This window comes from Suncus etruscus, chromosome 9 (assembly GCF_024139225.1).
Source record: "Suncus etruscus isolate mSunEtr1 chromosome 9, mSunEtr1.pri.cur, whole genome shotgun sequence".
NCBI classification, from domain to species: domain Eukaryota; kingdom Metazoa; phylum Chordata; class Mammalia; order Eulipotyphla; family Soricidae; genus Suncus; species Suncus etruscus.
In genome coordinates this window covers 36,666,389-36,687,089 of record NC_064856.1, presented here as the reverse complement: position 1 = coordinate 36,687,089, position 20,701 = coordinate 36,666,389, and positions in this window count along the sequence as shown.

Below are 20,701 nucleotides of genomic sequence, written 5' to 3'. Positions count from 1 at the left end.
AACTACTCTGACACCACCATTGAGATATTTGCTAGAATTGTTGCTAAGGAATAGAGTTTAGATTTTGATGGTTTATATTATCCTTAATGGGCCTTTATTTCAGTTCTGGAGCTTCTCATATCTCCCAAAAGGGTTACTTTCCTTTCCTCACCAAAAGCCACATGTGCACCTAGAATTCTACATCTCAAAGTTTTTTTTAAAACTCCTGTAATGGGTCTTTTTTGTCAAATTTCTTAATGTCTTAGAGCTGGTTTACTAACAATGTTTTTTCAGATTAAAGATTATTTTAAGACATAGTTTAGCTAGGTAACCATTTTAAATTAGAAACAGTAGATAATATATAGATTCCAAAATTTTGGGCCTCATGATATTGAAAAAAATGACTGCTTCTATACTTCATACAAGAAATGTCGCTCTCCTTCCTGGGAGCCAGGAGTCTAGCAGGAGGAGGTTTGGCAGGCCCCCGCCATGCCGGAGGCCTGCTTGACCAGGCCTAGTGGGGGTGCGGGACTTGGGTAACCCCAGCACCCCTCTACCGCCTTGCTCCAGATCTCCAGGGCTTCCCCGGGCCACATGCCTGGCCAAGCTGGTGAGTTGGGTCCCTTGGTGGAGCTTGAAGGTACCCTAGGCCTTCACCCATTATCCATGAAGCTCCTTAGGGAGGGTCTGGGTGGGGCTCTGAACTTCTGGTCTCCCAGCTTCTTGAAGGATCTCTCCTTCCTGGGAGCCGGGAGTCTAGCAGGAGGAGGTTTGGCAGGCCCCCGCCATGCCTGAGGCCTGCTTGACCAGGCCTAGTGGGGGTGCGGGACTTGGGTCACCCCAGCACCCCTCTACCGCCTTGCTCCAGATCTCCAGGGCTTCCCCGGGCCACATGCCTGGCCAAGCTGGTGAGTTGGGTCCCTTGGTGGAGCTTGAAGGTACCCTAGGCCTTCGCCCATTATCCATGAAGCTCCTTAGGGAGGGTCTGGGTGGGGCTCTGAACTTCTGGTCTCCCAGCTTCTTGAAGGATCTCTCCTTCCTGGGAGCTGGGAGTCTAGCAGGAGGAGGTTTGGCTGGCACTGGTAATCTCTGTCCAGTCTATATTTTCAAAATATAGCCCCCGCGCGAACAAGAAACATTAATAGTACTCTCACAAGAAACATTAATAGTACTCTCACAAGAAACATTAATAGTACCCTCACAAGAAACATTAATAGTACTCTCACAAGAAACATTTATAGTACTCTCACAAGAAACATTAATAGTACTCACTATCATTGACTTATGTTTTTATATATGCAGAATGTCCATCTTGTACTCTGCCCTTTTGCATACCCCTTCATAAGTTCATATTTCTCTTTAACTTCTTTAACTCCTATCATCATTACTCCTTTTTTACCCTTTCTAACTTAAGTACTGTTGAGTCCTAAGTCACAGACCAAAGTGGTGCCCTGGAGTTAACACCCACCCAACTATTTTAAAAGGCATAAAAAGGACACATATCTTTTCAACATTTTATGGGTGTTTTCTTTGATGGCTATAACTTTTGCTGAATACTTTCTTTTTTTTTTTTTTTGGTTTTTGGGCCACACCCGGTAACGCTCAGGGGTTACTCCTGGCTATGCGCTCAGAAGTTGCTCCTGGCTTGGGGGACCATATGGGACACCGGGGGATCGAACCGCGGTCCGTCCAAGGCTACTGCAGGCAAGGCAGGCGCACCTTACCTTTAGCGCCACCGCCCGGCCCCTGAATACTTTCTTATACAGTGATGATCCCCCCCCCATGTATTTTATCTTCTATTTGTGAACTGCTCAATATGGAATTTGGTGTGAAAGAATCCCTCAGTTTAATACTTATGTTTGAACCAAGTCATGGGTCTTGTTGGAAATGTTCTTATGCCCCCATATATCTGATAGCACCACGTGGCTTTATATCTTGTTTGCGTAGGCACACTAACATAGGAAAATACTATACATACCAATAAGTTCTTATCTAATAGAAATGGGAACACACAAATCTTGTAGTGCAATGAGACCTTACACCCTGAACATTGACATAAAGACCTGGCACAGGCCTCAGAAGAATGGGCATTCTCCATTTACCCCTTGATCTACAGAAGACATTTACAAAACATCCAAGGTTGTATATAACATCACCCGGAAGCATTCCTGTACCAGGGAAGACCCTACAGCTGCTCTGACATCGATATACTCAAAAGAGACACCCCTTAACACTGAGAAGACAACAAGAACAATGACCTGCTTACTGGACAGGGCTTGCTGTATTGCCCCTTAATGGTGAGGTTTGTCTATAACATCACCTGGAAGCAATCCTCTACCACGGAAGACCCTACCACTGCTCAGACATCGTCCTGCTCAAAAGAGACTTCCCTTAACACTGAGAAGACTTAACAACAACAACCTGCTTACAGGACAGGGCTTCCTGCATTGCCCTTTCATGGTGAGGTGAAACGAGAAGGCACTCCACATCATGACTTCAATGTAGTACATGCAGATTCCAGAATCTTTAATGCAGAAACATGATACCAACAACAGAGATTGTGTGATAAGTGTGTTGGCGCTATGGAGAATGTCTTGGATCAAACGATAACTTGCCTGAGGCCTAGAGCTGGTCTTATGCCAGGAAACTTCAGGGATAGGATCTCTCTGTATTTAGGCCAAGGTTATTCCTTTCCATGCTTCTCATATTTTGGTGGGCCTATGCAAACAACAATTGCCACTATAACACCGTTTTTACTGTGCTCCTTTGACTCTAATCCTTAAAACGCACCCACTTAAAATTTGAGGTTAACTTAAGCTAATATGCATGTACATGGAAATGAAAAAATACTATGCCTCTAATGTTTAAGGAGTTATGTAAGTTTGATGGCTTTAGATTGCCTTGTGTGCTGTTAAGAAATATTATAATATGCTACAATCTGGGAACTTGAGGGACAAAGTAATTGCACATGGATTCTGTTTTATTTATCTTTCTTTGGCTGAAAGTTCAAAGTTAAGATATCAGCAAGGGGACTTCTTCTGATAATTATGTTATGGGTGATTGTCCTTCCACTGTAACTTTACCTTATCCTCTTTCTTTGCATCTTTTGTTCTCATAATTCAAAATAAAAAAATTATAAAAAAAAAGAAATGTCAAATTTAGCGAAACCTTTGAAGAGCCACAGCTCATAATTTCCTACTACCTATTACTATAATCAGAATATATCATATTAAATCAAATAAGTCTACTAATTTTTGTGGAGACTGTATTTATAGAAATCCACTGGAGTAGAGTCATAATTTGGTAGCAGAATGTATGCTTCACTTGAGCCACCACTACCACTATCTACCTTAAAACAAACAAACAAACAAGCAAAAAGTCATAAAAAACACTGATCACTCAAGCCTTAAACATGCTCAAGCCTCAAAATTTCATCAACTGATAAATATATAAATTAATACCACATCTGAATAAAAAAAATCAAGTACTACCCAATGACACTTTAGCTGCCATTATGGAAAGTAATGGAGGGTAATTAATAGAGAAACATTAATTAGTGAAGTCAGGACATGTGGTAAAACGAAGAAGACAAGAAAAAGAAGAAATGTCTTTATGAAGAAAAATAAATTACTAAGAAATTATTTCTATGCATTGTGTGAAAAGAGCCTAGCAGTGTCTGTGTAGCAGGATAATGATCATGGCTATAGAGCATTGAGTTTAATGAAATATCATTCTTTGCCTGTATGCTTTAACTGTAGTTTTCTCATTCCTTTTTCAGTACTTGGTGGATAGACAAGGGTGATAAATCAAATAAATGTTTTTCTTTGAATCCTCTTAAATCATTAAAAATGACAATCAAAGTTGTTTAAAAAATGAGTATCATAAGTACAAAATAATTGATTCCCTCAAAATATAAACAATGTCTTTGATTTTGTGGTAGAAAAAGTAAAATAGATGTGTATAGCCCATCACCCATAAAAGTACAATTTAGCAGAAACTGGTCTGATGTTCACCAAAAACCATTTCCTTTTTGGCTAGAAATATATTTTTACTATTATTTTCCAGTCAGATGGGACATATGCCTGATATCTGATAGGGAATTTTTGTAGACCTGAGTAATCACTTTTAGATTTGATTCACAAAAGTAATCCACATGTGATGTTTCATGCACTCTATTTCCATTGCTTGATGTAGAAAAGCATCAAGACATTGGAAAATATGTTGAGGAGGAAATACAAACTATAAAAGGCTTCTTGGCATTCTGCTACTTATTAAGAAGTGGTAAAATGCATCATATTTAGCTTTCTTTTTTTCTGTATGAAATAATTTTTCTCAAGGCCAAAATTAAATTTTATTATTTTAGTGACAAAATCTACATGAAATGAATTACCTTAATATTATAATATAGTCCCATGAACTTGGGCAGACTAATTAACAATATAAGCCTCCCCTAAAAATACTGATCACAGTAGTTTCCCATATTTTAATCCAATTTTCGACTCTTAGAAACCACTAAAGTTAAAGCAGTTCTTTCAAGCAGCATCATTTCTTGCTAAGCTCTACTGGTGCCTTATATGTCTTGGATATTAGTCCCTTAACTTATGTGTGTGTGTTGGGGGGGAGGGGTGAATAGTTTCTCCCATTCTGTAGGCAGTCTTTGTATTCTAGTTACCATTCCCTTTGAAATACAATACCTTCTCACTTTAATGTAGTCCTACTTGTTGATTTTTGCTTCCACTTGCTTGCACAGTGGTGTTTCATCCTTAAAGAAGCCTTTAGCTTCAACAGAGGGGAAAAAAATCCAAATCCATCAATTTGGAAGTCGTGGCCTAAAACTTTTGCTGCTTGTCTTTCTGCACTTCCACCTGGGGCTGGGCTCATTCAGGAAGCTGCAGTACCTTCTCTGGTCTAGTAAGAATTTTGGAAGAGCTTCTGAAGTGTGTACTACCCTGCTTTATAGCCAGGTCTGGCTGAAATTCTTGGGAGGATCAGTCCCTTATCCAACATTGGTGTTGTGGGCAGCCAATCTCTCTGATGCCTTTGAAAATATCAGGAAATAGTCAAAGAATCCAGATTGCAGCCAGGTTGATAACAGTGCCAATTCACATAATGTGAAACTGATTAAAGAAAGCCTGATTCAAAACGGAGTCAGTTATCTTGAAAAGAAGGGACCTTGACCACCTACTTCTTATTGAAAGAATTAATGAAATAATGAAATAATCAATTAATGAAATAATTAATAATGGTTATTAAATGATATTAAATAATCAATATTAAATAATTGAATAATAATTACTAAATAATGACTAATGAAATAATTAATTAGTTGGGCAAATATTTGAGAAAGAACATTTTAAAACATCCAGCACAGCACTGGATAGTGATGTGTCTGTGAGGTACAATAAATAGTACTATAACAGTCTTTTATAGAGAGAGTTTATAGGATATGACTCACAGAAAAGAATTAGACAAGCCCAGCAGACCTCCTCAACTCAAAAATGAGGGTCTAGGGGCAACAAGGTAGCTTCAATTACCAAGATAGGTTGACATAAAAGAAAGGTTGAATTCCCAGAGATAGAACAGAGCTCAGTCACTTCACTAGAATTGATCTGATTTTTGCATGCAGCTAATAATGGTTTCATACCCTGAATACCACCAGGGGTCATGCCTGAGCACAAAGTCAGGAACATCCCCTGAAAGCCACAAATAACTTTTTTTTTTAATGGAAGAGATATTTTGATTTGAAAAATGCAAATTAAAAAAAGCAATGACAATTCTACTGACAAACCAAGATGACCCTGCCTCCAAACCCATCCAGGTACATTATGAGATCTCTTCCCCCATTTTCAGCTTAAGCTAAGACAGCCCATCTCTACATCTCCTAACCATAGAGACCTATAGTTTGCCCTTTGCCCCAAGATAATACAATTGGACAGCCCAAAATTAATCCAGCCTCCTATCCCAATCAGTTTGAAGTGGCTTCAGAGGCACTCTGATACTCCAAATAGAACTGACACATTGTTGATATTACAACTTTACTCCATCAACTTTACTAACTCTCAGGCTGGTGGTAATGGAGATTTCTTAATTATCTTCCAGAATAAGTCCATAGTAACACTAGTAATGTAGAAGTAACTAGAAATACACTTGCCTTTCTATGAAAATGCCGTTCAAGGGTCATGAAATAGAACAATTGACCAAAAGCAGTAGTCCCGTAATTTAAAATAACAGTGGCAGGATCAGCATTCAGATCTGATCAAATCTGAAGCTCATCTGTCAGCACCTACAAAACTTGAAAGAAAATTGAGAAACAAATAAAATTCACCTCCCTTATCAAGGAACTCATATATCAATACTCCATGCAACGGAAGTGTAAATTAAGCAATCACAGTGAGAGAAATTTAATCAGCTCAAGAAAGAATGGATTCTGAGTATCAAAATGTTCATACAAATGGAATTGGAAGAGTTGAAGAATAGAGTAGCAAGCTTCAGCATAAAGAAAACTGCTTCAGTGACATTTGAGACAAAAATACTAGTCATCAACAAATGCATTAATTAAAAAAGAGAAATAAAAGAATAACAAAGGATGTGAGATTCTTGATGAATAAAACCAAGAGGGATAATCTCCAAATTATTGGAAGAGAAGAAGAGGAAGAGACACTGGAGGACAAAATAATAAGTAAAAACTTCCCTAGATTTATTAAATTAAAAAATTTTTTGTTTGTTTTTTTGTTTTGTTTTGTTTTTGGGCCACACCCGGCGGTGTCAGGGGTTACTCCTGGCTGTCTGCTCAGAAATAGCTCCTGGCAGGCACGGGGGACCATATGGGACACCAGGATTCGAACCAACCACCTTAGGTCCTGGATTGGCTGCTTGCAAGGCAAATGCCTCTGTGCTATCTCTCCGGGCCCTAATTAAATAATTTCTTTATTTAAGCAATGTGGTAACAAAAATGTTGGTAGTTGGTATACTAAATGTGAACCACCCTCACCATTGTAACTTTCCCACCACTAATGTTCCCATCTCCATCTTCCCACCCCATGTTTGTCTTTGGGACAGGCATTCTATTAGTCACTGTCACTATCGTTGTCGTGGTAGTTGTTGGTGTTGTTAATTCTCTAACTGTACTCACCACACTTTGTAGTAAGTTTCATAGCATGCGTAGATTTTTCAGCCCTCATCTCTATTGTCTCTGGGTATTATTACCAAACTCTTTGTTTTTCTTAAATTCCACAGATGTATGAGACTATTCTATGTCAATATCTTTCCCTCTGAGTCATTAAACTAGCAAATTAGTCTCCATGTCCATCCATGTATAGGCAATTTTTATTACTTAATTTTTCTTAAAAGCTACATAGTATTCCATTGTGTAGATGTACCACTCTTTAGCCACTTATTTGCTGTCAGGCATTTATTGTTGTTTCCATATTCTGACTATTGTAAATAACACTGCAATGAACATAGGAGTGCAGAGAGAATTTTTATATTGTTTTTGTGTTCCTAGTGTATATCCCTAGGAGTGGTTTTGCTAGATCATATGGGAGCTCAATTTCTAGTTGTTGTTTTTTTTTTTTGAAGAATATTTGTATTGTTTTTGAGAAAGACTGGACTAGTCAGCATTCCCACTAGTAGCAAAAGAGCATTTTATTCTTGCCACATACACACCATTCTTTGTGATATGTGCCAGACTCTGTGCTGTGAAATGTCATTGTTGTTTTGATTTACATCCCCCTGATGATAAGTGATGTGGATTTATTCTTTAAAGAAATGTCTGCTCATTTATTCTCATTTTTTTTTATGGGGTTAGATATTTTTCTTGTTAAGTTCTGTCTGTAACTTGTATATCTTAGATATTAGTCCCTTATCTGATGGGTATTGGGTGAATAGTTTCTCCCAAGTAGCGTATGGCTTTTGTATTCTAGTCACCGCTCCTTTGAAAAGCAGAAGTTTCTCTGCTTAATGTACTTCCATTTGTTTGAACTGTAGTGTTTCCTATTTAAAGACACTTTTGTCTCAATGTTATGGAGCATTTTGCCTGTTTTATTTTATATTCCTTATAGCTTTGGTCTGATTGCAAGGTCATCAATCCATTTGATTTGACCTTTTACATGGTGATAGAGGTCTAATTTTGCTTTTTTACATATGGCTGACCAGTTGTCCCAATACCACTTATTGAAAAGGCTATTTTTTTGGGTGCGGAGAGATAGCACAGTGGCGTTTGCCTTGCAAGCAGCCGATCCAGGACCAAAGGTGGTTGGTTCGAATCCCGGTGTCCCATATGGTCCCCCGTGCCTGCCAGGAGCTATTTCTGAGCAGACAGCCAGGAGTAACCCCTGAAGCACCGCCGGGTGAGGGCCCCCCCCCCAAAAAAGAAAAGGCTATTTTTGTTTCATTTTGCATTTCTTGACCCTTTATCAAAGATTAGTTGACTATATGACTGGGAACATTATCTGAATGCTCAAGTCTATTCCATTGATCTGTGTCTGTCTTTATTTCCATACCATGATGTTTTAATTGTAATATTTTGTAGTACAATTTAAAATCAAGGATATTATGCCTCCCATTTTCTTTTTCCTAATGGTTGCTTTAGATATATGTGGGCATTTGTATTTCCAAATAAATTTTTATGAGTGTGTGATCCACTTCTATGAAGAATGTAATGGGTATCCTTAGAGAGATTGCATTAAATCTGTATAATGCTTTGGGCATATTTCCATTTTAATGATATTAATCCTCCTAATTCATGAACAAGTTATATGTTTCCATTTCTCATGTCTTATATTATTACTTGAGCCAGGGTTTTTTGTAGCTTTTTTTGTATAGATCCTTCACCTCTTTAGTTGACTCCAAGGTATTTGAGTTTGTGTGGCACTAATGTGAATGGGATTACTTTTTTAATGTCCATTTCTTCTCTATCATTATTTGTGTATAAAAAGGCCATTGATTTTTTTGTCTTAATGTTGTTCTTTGCCACTTTGCTATATGAATCTATAGTTTCTAGAGGCTTTTTGGTAGTCTTTAAGGATTTCAGGGGCCCAAGCGGTGGTGCAAGCAGTAGGTCATTTGCCTTGCACACAACTGACCTAGGACAGATTGCAGTTCAATACCCTGGTGTCCCAAATGGTCCCCCAAACAAGGAGCAATTTCTGAGTGCATATCCAGGAGTAACCCCTGAGGATCACTCAGTGTGTCCCAAAAAACAAAAACAAAAACAAAACAAAAAGAATTTCTAAATATAGTATTATGTCATCTGCAAACAGTGAGAGCTTGAGTTCATTTTCTATCTGGATCTCTTTGATACCTTTTTGTTGTTATTGCTGTTGTTTTGTTGTTTTTGTTTTTTTAATACTTTAATTAAACACCTTGATTACAAACATGATTGTAGTTGGGTTTCAGTAATGTAAAGAACAACCCCCTTCACCAGTGCGACATTCCCATCACCAATGTCCCAAATCTTTCTCCTCCCTACCCCTTACCCATATGTACTCTAGACAGGCTTCCTACTTCCCTCATTCATTCACATTGTTATGATAATTCTCAATGTAGTTATTTCTCTATCTGCACTGATCACTCTTTGTGGTGAGTTTCATGTAGTGAGCTGGAACTTCCATCCCTCCTCTCTTTTGTCTCTGAAAATTATTGTAAGAATGTCTTATTTTTATTAAAATCCATAAATGAGTATTATGTCATCTGCAAACAGTGTGAACTTGAGTTCATTTCATATCTGAATCTATTTTATATCTTTTTCCTGTAAATCCAGTACTATGTTGAATAGAAATGAAGAGGTAGGGAAGTCTTATCTTAAGCTATATTTTAGTGGAAAGTCTCAAAGTTTTTCCCCATTGAGTATAATATTTGCCATTGATTGTGGTAATTGGCTCTTGATTATATTATAAAAAAGTTCCTTCAATTCCCATCTTGTGAGTTTATTTTAATCTTGAATTGGTATTTATTGATATGATTGTATGGTTTTAATTTTTCTGTTTTTTAATATGATACATTACATTGATTGATTTGCATATGTTAAACTATCCTTGCATTCCTGGAATGAAGCCTAATTGGTCATGGTGTAAGACCTTCTTGATGAGGCACTAAATTTTATTTTTTAGGGTTTTGTTGATGATCTTTTCATCTGTGTTCATCAGGGGTATTGACATGTGGTTCTCTATTTTGTGATATCTTTGTCTTATTTTGGTATCGAGTTATAAAATCTTCGAAAAAAAATGTATCTGGTAGTGTTTCTGTTTCTTCAGTTTCCTAGAAAAGCCTGAAAAGTATTAGTAGTAGGTCCTCTTGAAAGGTTTAAAAAGAATTCACTAGTAAATCCATCTGGGCCTGGGCTTTAATTTGGGTGGATAATTTTGATTAGCATTAATTTTCTCAATAGTTATGGGTATGTTTAGATATGCTAGATGATCTTAATTTAACCATGGAAGGTTGTAAGAGTCCAAGAATTTATTCATCTTTTCCAGGTTTTCTTGGCATGGACTTTGTCATAGTAGTCTCTGATTACCCTTTTAATTTTTGTGGTATTTGTAGTAATCTCGCCCTTTCCATTTTGAATTTAGTTTCTTAAATTTATCTCTTACTGTGAGGTTTACAAGTGGTTTATTCTTGTTTTTTTTTAAAGAAACAACTCTTTTACTGAACTTTCAGAATATTTTTTTTGTATTTTCAATTCATGAATTTTTGCTCTACGCTTTACTATTTTTTTTCATCTGCTTATTTTTTGGTTTATTTTATTGATCACTTTCAAATTTTATAAGCTGTGCCATTAAGTTATTTATGTAGACTCATTTAGACTTCCTGATTAGTGTTTGCATGACTATAAATTTTCCTCTTACTAATGTTTTTGCTTTCTTCCACAAATTCTGATCATTTGTTCTTTGTTCTCATTTGTAATCTTTTTTTCTCTTTAATTTCATCTCTGATCCACTGGTTTTTTAGTAGTAAAATGTTTAATTTTCAGGTGTTAAAGGTTTTACTCAGTGTATATTTGTAATTCACTTCTTTTTTATATATATTTTTCTTTAAACACCTTGATTACATACATGATTGTGTTTGGGTTTCAGTCATGTGTTGTGTATGTAAACATTTTATGGGATTATAAATTTTAAATGATTCATCTAAACAGTTGCCGGCTATTACATTTTAAAGTGCTTTTAGTTGACTCAGATGAATTCTTTTTTTCTTTTGCTTTATTTTGGATCCTTTCCAACAAAATTTTTTTGGTATGGGTGAGTCTTATGGCCATATTTTTTGTGAAGTCTGTATGTGTATGTCTTGTTCAGTGTCTGTTTTGCATATTTTGTATATAGTTCCCTTTTTCCTAATTTTATCTTTCCCAATTTAGTCTTTCTTATCCTTCCTTCTTAGTCCTTAACATTTAATTTTCAGGATTCCTTTTAAATGTGCAACTCATCTCCTTCACCCACAACTACAAGCCTCCTGATCTCAGCCTGAGGAAGAAATCCATGACTGTTGGAGTTTTGTACCATGCTTGCTGCAAACTTGTTGGAAATTAAGCCACCTGGAATTTGTGTCACAATGTAACCCCAGAAAAAAAGATCCATGAATAAGACCCACAATCTCTGGATCCCAGTTAAACTCTGCTATCTGAATCTCTGGTTTTCCATCCACATACACAGTGTAATTTTTGACCATTTCTACAATGGCTACCCCAAGATTGCACCGATTCCAACAGTAATGCAGAAGCCCAACCAACTCACGATGGCTTCAACCCGCTTTTCCAGACCCATAAAATGTCTTTTGCAGGTCTTTTTGGAGTTCCAGACCGCTCATCTTTACAGATTGGTATTGGACTTTGTAGAAATTTCACCTTTTGTATTTTTCTTATAATTGTAATCCTTAGAATTTATATTTGGTACTACACTTCTTTTGATTATTGCAATTAGTGTTTTTCTATTTTAGTTTTTAATCTTAGGAATTGATATTTGTGTTTGTGTAGCACTATTGTCAATGGGGTTGTTTTCTTAATGTTCATTTCTTCCTTATTACTATTGGTATAAAGAAAGGTCATTGATTTTTGTGTGTTAATTTTGTAGCCTGCCACCTTGCTATATGAGTCTATTGTTTCTAGCAGCTTTTTGGTAGACTCTTTAGGGTTTTCTAAGTAGAGTATCCTGTCATCTGCAAACAGCACGAGCTTGACTTCTTCCTTTCCTATCTGGATTCCCTTGATATCTTTCTCTTGCCTAATTACTGTAGCAAGTACTTCCAGTGTTATGTTGAATAGGAGTGGTGAGAGAGGACAGCCTTGTCTTGTGCCAAAATTTAGAGGGAAGGCTTTTAGTTTTTTTTTCCATTGAGGATAATAATTGCCACTGGCTTGTGGTAGATGGCCTTAACTATATTGAGAAAGGTTCTTTCATTCCCATTTTGCTGAGAGTTTTGATCAAGAATGGGTGTTGGACCTTATCAAATGCTTTCTCTACATCTATTGATATGATCATGTGATTTCTATTTTTCTTGTTGTTGATGTTGTGTATTATGTTGATAGATTTACGGATGTTAAACCTACTTGATGAAACCTACTTGATCGTAGTGGATGATCTTAATGAGGCATTGATTCCTATTTGCCAGGATTTTGTTGAGGATCTTTGCATCAGCATTCATCAGCGATATTGGTCTGTAATTTTCTTTTTTCGTTGCATCTCTGTCTAGTTTACGTATCAAGGTGCTGTTGGCTTCATAAAAGCTATTTGGAAGTGTTTTCGTTTTTTCAATTTCATGAAAGAGTCTTGCCAGTATTGGTAGTAGTTCCTCTTGGAAAATTTGAAAGAATTCATTAGTGAATCCATCTGGGCCTGGGCTTTTGTTTTGGGGCAGACATGTGAAAACTGTTTTAATTTTATCAATAGTGATGGAGGTGTTTATATATGCTACATCCTCTTCATTCAACCCTGGAAGATTATAACAGTCCAAGAATTTATCCATTTCTTCCAGGTTCTCATTTTTAGTGGCATAGAGTTTCTCAAAGTAGTTTCTGATTACCCTTTGAATATCTGCCATATCAGTAGTGATCTCTCCTTTTTCATTCCTAATACGAGTTGTCAAGTTTCTCTCTCTCTTTCTTTGTTAGGTTTGCCAGTGATCTATCAATCATGTTAATTTTTTCAAAGAACCAATTTCTGCTTTTGTTGATCTTTCGGATTATTTTTTGGGTTTCCACTTTGTTGATTTCTCCTCTCAGCTTTGTTATTTCCTTCTGTCTCCCTGTTGTTGGGTCCTTTTTTTTTGAGCACTTTCTAGTTCAATGAGCTGTGTCATTAAGCTACTCACATAGGCCCCTTCTTCTTTCCTGATGTGTGCTTGCAAAGCTAAAAATCTTTTCTCTCAGTACTGCTTTTGCTGTGTCCCATAAGTTCTGATAGTTTGTGTCTTTATTATCATTTGTTTCCAGGAAAGTTTTGATTTCCTCTTTGATTTTATCTCAGACCCACTGGTTATTTAGTATAAGGCTGTTTAACTTCCAGGTGTTAAAGTTTTTCTTCTGTGTCCCTTTGGAATTCACATGTAATTTCAAGAGCCTTGTGGTCAGCGAAGGTATCCTGCAAAATTTCTATCCTCTTGATATTTTGGAGGTATGTTTTATGTGCCAGCATAAATGAGAATGTCTCATGTACAATGGAGAAAAATGTGTATCCATGTTTCTGGGGATGGAGTGTCCTATATATATCTACTAGGCCTCTTCCATTTCTCTTCTCAGGTCTAGTATATTCTTGTTGGGTTTCAGTCTGGTTGACCTATCCAGTGTTGACAAAGCCATGTTTGATCTTTTTGATCTTGCTGCTTTCAGAATTATGTCTCTATCTCTGGGATTCATCATGTTACTAGGATGTGTCTTGGGGTATTTTTTTCTGGGGTCTCTTTTGGTTGGTACTCTTCAGGAATGCAGGTATGATCACATATATTATTTAGCTCTGGAATTTTCTCTTTAATGATGTTCTTGACTGTTGATTCTTCCTGGAAATTTTCTTCCTGGGTCTCTGGGACTCCAATAATTCTTAAGTTGTTTCTGTTGAGCTTATCATAGATCTATTTTCATCTGTTCCCATTCTTTGACTAATTTTTCTATTGTCTGTTCATTTGCTTTAAGTTTTTTTCCCAATCTCTCCTGCTGTATGGAGTTATTTATCTCATCTTCCACAGCACCAATTTTATTCTCAGCTTCTGTTACCCTGTTGGAGAGCTTATCCATTTTGTCATTTAATTCATTTACAGAGTTTTTCAGGCCTGTTATTTGACCTGTTATTTCAGTTTGGAGTTTTGTGATTTCTGTCTTCGTATTTTTTTGGTTCTTATTAGTGTTCTGTTCAACTCAATCCATGGTTTCTTTGAGTTCTTTGAGCATCTTCCATATTTCTTGTCTAAACTCCTTATCTGAGAGGTTCATTAGTTGGTTGGTTGTTTCTGGTCATCAGAATTGTCATCTTCATTCTCTATGTCTGATGCTGGCCTGCGTTGTTTCCCCATTGTCACACTTGTATTGTGGGTTTTTCTACGTGTTGTGGTGGTATTCATTGGCTAAATGATGTACGTGGCCATGCTCCTCTGGCTACGCCCTTTTTGGGTGGGTCGACTTGCCTCCAAGGAAGGGGAGTCTTCTGTGGATGAAGCCTCACACAGGATCAAATCTTAGGCCCGAGCATGCAGCAGAGAAGATAGTCTAGGGAGAAATGCTGGGCTTCAGTGATCCAGCACATTCTTAGTGTGATTTTTTTTCTTCTTGTTGCAGTGGCATTCTTTCCTTAGAAAGAGCTCATGGCCAGGAAGCGGAGCAGCCATGCTCTTCTGGAGCCTCTGAGAGAGTGAATTTTCTGGGCCCTTTTTGGCTCACTCTCAAGAGTTTAGGAGACAGGACAGGAGACAAACACACACAGGCAGCACTCACTGTTTCTCACAGTCAGGCCCCACTGGGTAGGCGTAGATAAGTAGATTTTCCAAGCGTGACATCACAAATAGGGGACCTGCCCTCTGCAAAGTACTGCTTATAGTGGTTTTCAAGTTTGGAAGCAGTTCCTTGGTGTTCCGGCCCTTGAATGAGCCTCTGGGAGAGCGGACTTTCTGGACCCTTTTCGACCCACTCCCAAGAGGTTCAGGAGACAGAACAGGAGACAAACACACACAGGCAGCACTCACTGTTTCTCACAGTCAGGCCCCACTGGGTAGGCATAGATTCGTAGATTTTCCCAGCCTGACGTCACAAATAGGGGACCTGCCCTCTGCAAAGTACTGCTTATAGTGGTTTTCACATTTGGAAGCAGTTCCTTGGTGTTCCAGCCCTTGAATGAGCCTCTGGGAGAGCAAATTTTCTGGGCCCTTTTTGTCCCACTCCCAAGTGGTTAAGGAGACAGGACAGGAGACATACACACACAGGCAGCACTCACAGTTTCTCCGTAATTCACTTCTAATTTTAGTGCATTATTATATGATAAGATAGTTCATACAATTTTTTTACCCTCTTGATTTTATGGAGGTATGTTTTATGGGCCAGCATGTGGTCTGTCCTGGAGAATCACCTATGTGCATTGGAGAAGAATGTGTATCCAGTTTTCTGGGGAGGAAAGCCATATATATGTATATATGTATGTATATATAGTTGTATAAATTTATATACAACTATATATACATACATATATATTTCTACTAAGCCATTTTCTTCCATTATTCCCTTCAGAGCCTGTATATTCTTGTTAGCTTTTAGACTAATTGATCTGAGTTACAGAGTAGTATTGAAGTCTAATACTTTTATTGTGTTGCTATTGATGTCTTTCTTCAAATATGTCAATTATATTTTTAATATTTTGCTTGTCCCTCAAGTTGCATATATGTTTAGGAGTGTGTTTTTTCTTGATTGTTAAAAAATGTCCATTTTTCTATTTTTATTTTTTTTGGTTTTTGGGTCACACCTGGCAGCGTTCAGGGGTTACTCCTGGCTCTATGCTCAGAAATCACCCTGACATATGAGATGCCGGGATTCGAACCACCGTTCTTCTGCATAAAAGGTTCCTTACCTCCATGCTATCTCTCCGACCCCCCTTTTTTGTCCATCTCCATTCTTTTTAACTTTTTTAAGTCTAGAATCTGCATCATCTAATATTAATATGGCCACTCCAGCCTGTGGAAAGGAGTTGTTTGCTGGGATAATTTTTCTCCAACCTTCAACTTTGAGTCAGTTTGTTCTGATTATTTGGATGTGTTTCTTGTAGACAGAAAAATGTTAGTTTCTTCTTTTTGATTATTTTACCACTCTGTGTCTCTTAAATGGTGTGTTTAATACACTGACTTTGAGAGAAATAATAGACATGGGATTTATTGTTATCTTTTTTTTAAGGAGTTTGGAGTGTCTGTTGGACTGACTGTCTTATCTTAAGGTAGAACTTTCAGTTAGTCTTTTTTAGGCTGCTTTTGAATTTGTAAAGTTTCTGAGCTGTTGTTTATCCATAATGCTATTTATCCTTCAATCAAACCTGAATGTAATTCTGGCTGAGTGAAGTCCTCTTGGCAAAACATTTATTTCATTGTCTCAATATATCCCACCACTGCCTCAGACCTTGAGGTTTCTTGCTACAAATCTGTAAGTCTGAAGGATGCTCCTTTAAATGTAATTTACCTTTTTGATCTTGCTGCTTTAAGTATTCTAACCCTCTCTATGTCATAGTGAATAGAATGTGTCCTTGGATTCTGTTCTTTGGATATCTTTTGGCTGTTACTCTTTGGGAATGCAAAAATTGGTTGCATATAGTCTTATATCTCTTGAAGTTTCTCAGCAATGATGTCCTTGACTATTGATTTTTCATAGGGTTTTTTTCCCCTGGTTCTCTGGAACTCCAATGATTCTTATGTTATTTCTGATGAGTTTATCAAAGACTCCTATTTTTATCTGTTTATATTCTTTGAGGATTTTTTCCATTGCCTGACCACTGAGTTTAAAGTTCTTTTCCATCCTATTCTATTGTGTGGAGTTGTTATGCGTTTATCTTCCCATTCACTGATTCTTTCTTCAGCCACTGTCACTCTGTTGGATAGGCTTTCCAGTGAGATTGTTATTTTACCTACCAAGTTTTTCAGTCCTGATATTTCAATTTGAAGTTTTTTCATTTCTGTTTCTATATGTTGTTGAGTCTTGGTTGTAGCTCATTCAGTTCATTCTATGCTTTTACTGAGTTGTATGAACATACTCTGTATTTCTTCTCTAAAGTATTTATTGGAGAGATTGAATAGATGATTTGTAATTTTTGGATCATCAGAATTACCATCTTCATTCTCTAAGCATGGCAGAGACACACTGTTGCCCCATTTTTATGGTTGAAATGTAGTGTATTCTACATGCCATACTAGGACTAATTGGACTACTGGGAGAAGTGCTGTAGCAGAGCTGAGCAAAGTGGGAACTTCTCTGTCTCTATCATTGATGTTGGGGGTTTACTTATATGATGAAATTTTTCTGGAAGCCAAGCACCAAGAAGAACCCTTTTCTTTCTGTGTCCTTGATGGTGGGAGTCCACTTACCTGGCGACACTAACTGGCACTCAACATGAAACAGATTTCTCTTTCTGTCTCTGTCCTTGATAAAGTGGGTTCACTTATGAGGTGAGGTTTTCTGAGCACCCAGTACTAAGCAGATTTATTTTACTGATTATGTCCTTGATTGTGAGGGTCTTCTTATTGGGCAACGTTTTCTAGGTGCTAGGTGTCAAGGAGATTCCCCTTTTTTCTCAGTCTTTGATGGCATGGACCACTTGCCTGGCAAAATATTCTAGGCCTCAAGTACAAAGCAGATACTATTTTTGATTCTGTCCTTGATGGTGGTGACCACTTATCAGTAAAATCTTCTGGGACTCTGGAGCCAAGGAAATTCCCCTTTTTGTCTCTGTCCTTGATGAGCCAAATCCATAATGGTGGTCCACTTACCTGGCAAGTTGCTCTAGGTGCCCTGTGCAATGCAGATTCCCCTTTCTGTATCTGTGTTTGATTACAAGGATTTGCTTTCCTGGTGAGGGTCTCTGGGAGCCATGTGGCAATCATTCTTCTTTCTTTCTTTTTGATGATGGAGGTCCACTTACCTGGTGACACTTTCTAGTCACCCAGAGCCAAGCAGCTTTCCCTTTCTATCTCTATCCTTTGTTGATGGGGATTGCTTACCTGGTAAGACTTTCTGCAAGCCTGACACCAATCAGTTACCCCTTTGTTTCTTCTTGATGGCAGGTTTCTGCTTACTTAGCAAGGATTTCAAGGAAGCCTGCACCAAAGAGAATTCCCTTATGTCTCTGTCCTTGGCAGAGGTCCTCTTACATGGAGATGCATTCTTGGTACCTTGGCGAACAGATTTTCCTTCCTGTCTCTTTCCTTGAGTGCTCAGGTCCATTTACCTGGCTAGGTTTTCTGGATACTCAGCACCAAGCTTATTACCCTTTCAGTCTCTGTTTGATGGAGGGTATCAACTTAACTGGTGACAATTTCTGGGTTCCAGGTACCACACAGATTCACTTTTCTGAATCTGTGCCTGATGACAAGACTGTTAGACTTATGAGTCTCTGGTCATTCGGAGACAAGAAGATAACTTTTCTATCTCTGTCCTTGATGATGGTGAGGCTTTCTGGGTATCATGTATCTCTATCCCTTCTGTCTCTGTCCTTGTTGGCAGAGTTTCACTTACTGTGAGGCTTTCTAGGCACCCGTGGCCATGCAGAATCTTTTTTCTTTTCCTGTCCCTAAAGGCTGGTGTCCTCTAACCTAGCAAGGCTTTTTTGGGCCCTGGATCCAAACCAATTCACCTTTCTATCTCTGTATTGATGGTGAGATTCCACTTACTTGGAGACACTTTATAGGCACTTGGCACCAAGCATATCCCATTTCTGATTCTTTTCTTGATGGCAGGATCTGCTTACCTGGAGAAGCTTTCTGGGTAACGAGCTCCAACCTGATTCCCCTTTCTGTCTCTACTTAGCAGGAATACACTTAAGAATTTCTGTGTGCCCAGCACCAAGCTGATATCCATTTCTTTCTCTGTCCTTGATGGCAGGCTATCTGGTGAGACTTTCAGATCATCTGGTTCCAAGCAGATTCCTCTTTCTGTCTCTGTAGTTATGATAGAGGGTGCTTACCTTTCAAGGCATTCTGGGCATCTAGTGCCAAGAAAACTCCATTTTCTCTCTGTTTTTGATAGCAGGGTTTCGCTTACCTAGCAAAGTTTTTTGGGCCCCAGCATCCAGAAGATTTTCATTTTGTCACTTCAACTGAAGATAGGGTCTGCTTCTTAGTGAAGATTTATGGGTTTCTGGAGACAAGCAGATTCCTATTTTTATCTTTGTCCATGATGACAGGTGTCACCTTGCCTGGAAAATCTTTCTGGGATCCCCTATCTTTGTCCTTGATGATGGGGTCCTTTTACCTGGTGAGGTAAAATCACTGATATTGCAAAGCTTCTGTGTGCCAGGTGTCAAGCAGATTCATTTTCTATATCGGTCCTTGATGGTGGTAGTCTGCTTATCTAGCAAAGATTTCTGGGCACTTGAAGCCAAGCGAAGTTCAACTTTTTGCCTGTCATTGATGAAGGAGGTTCACTAACCAGGTGATACTTTCTGGACTCCATGAACCAACCATTCCCTTTCTGTACCTTGATGACAGGGGTCTGCTTAACTGTGAGGCTTTCTGGGACCCAGGTTGTCTTTGATGACAGGGCCTTGTTTAACTGAAGACAGCTAATGAACACCCAGAACAAAGGAGATTCCTGTTTCTGTCACTTTCTTTGATGACAGGGACTCACTTATCTTACAAGTTTTTCTGTGTGTCTGCACCAAGAAGATTCCCTTTTCTGTCTCTGTCCTTCATGACTAGTGACCTCTTTTCTAATGAGGCTTTCTACTTGCCTGTCCCCAAACTTACTCCCTTTTCTCTTTCTGCCCCTTATGAGGATTTCTGATTTTCCAACACCACGAAGATTCCCCTTTTTGTCTCTGTACTTGATGGCAGGAGTCCACTTACCTGGTGATGTTTTCCTATATCCTGGCACTAAGCATATTCCTTATTTGTCTCTGTACTGGATGGCAGGAGTCTGCTCACCTGGCAAGGCTTTCTGGGAGCCCAGTGCCAAACATATAACTTTTTTCTGTCAATGTCCTTGATGGCAGGGTCTGCTTAAATGCCAATACTTTCTAGGTATTATGCTCCAAGCTGATTCCCCTTTTATTCTATAAGTCCTTGATGTTGATTACCTGGTGATGCTTTCTGTGCACCAGAAACCAAGCAGATATTCCTTTCTGTCTCTATCCTTGATGGCAAATGTGTGCTTACATTCTGCACCTGGCAACGAGCAGAATCCCTTTTCTGTCTTTGTCCTAGGCATCAGGGGTCCACTTACATTATGATTCTCTCTGAACACGATATGTCAAACAGATACTCCTGTCTGTCTTTTCCTTGACACGACCTAAAGTAGATTTGCCTTTCTATCTCTGTTCTTGATCAAGAGTGTGTTCTATTCTGGTGATGCTATCTAGGCACCTGGAAACAAATATATCCCCCTTTGTGTTTTATTTTTTCCTTTTCTCATTAGTGATTATTTTATTTATTTAATAATATCTTTATTTAAGCACTGTGATTACAGATATAATTGTAGTTGGGTATCAGTCACATAAAAAACACCCCCTTGGTAACAGAGAGATAGCACAGCAGCAAGGCATTTGCCTTGCACACAGCT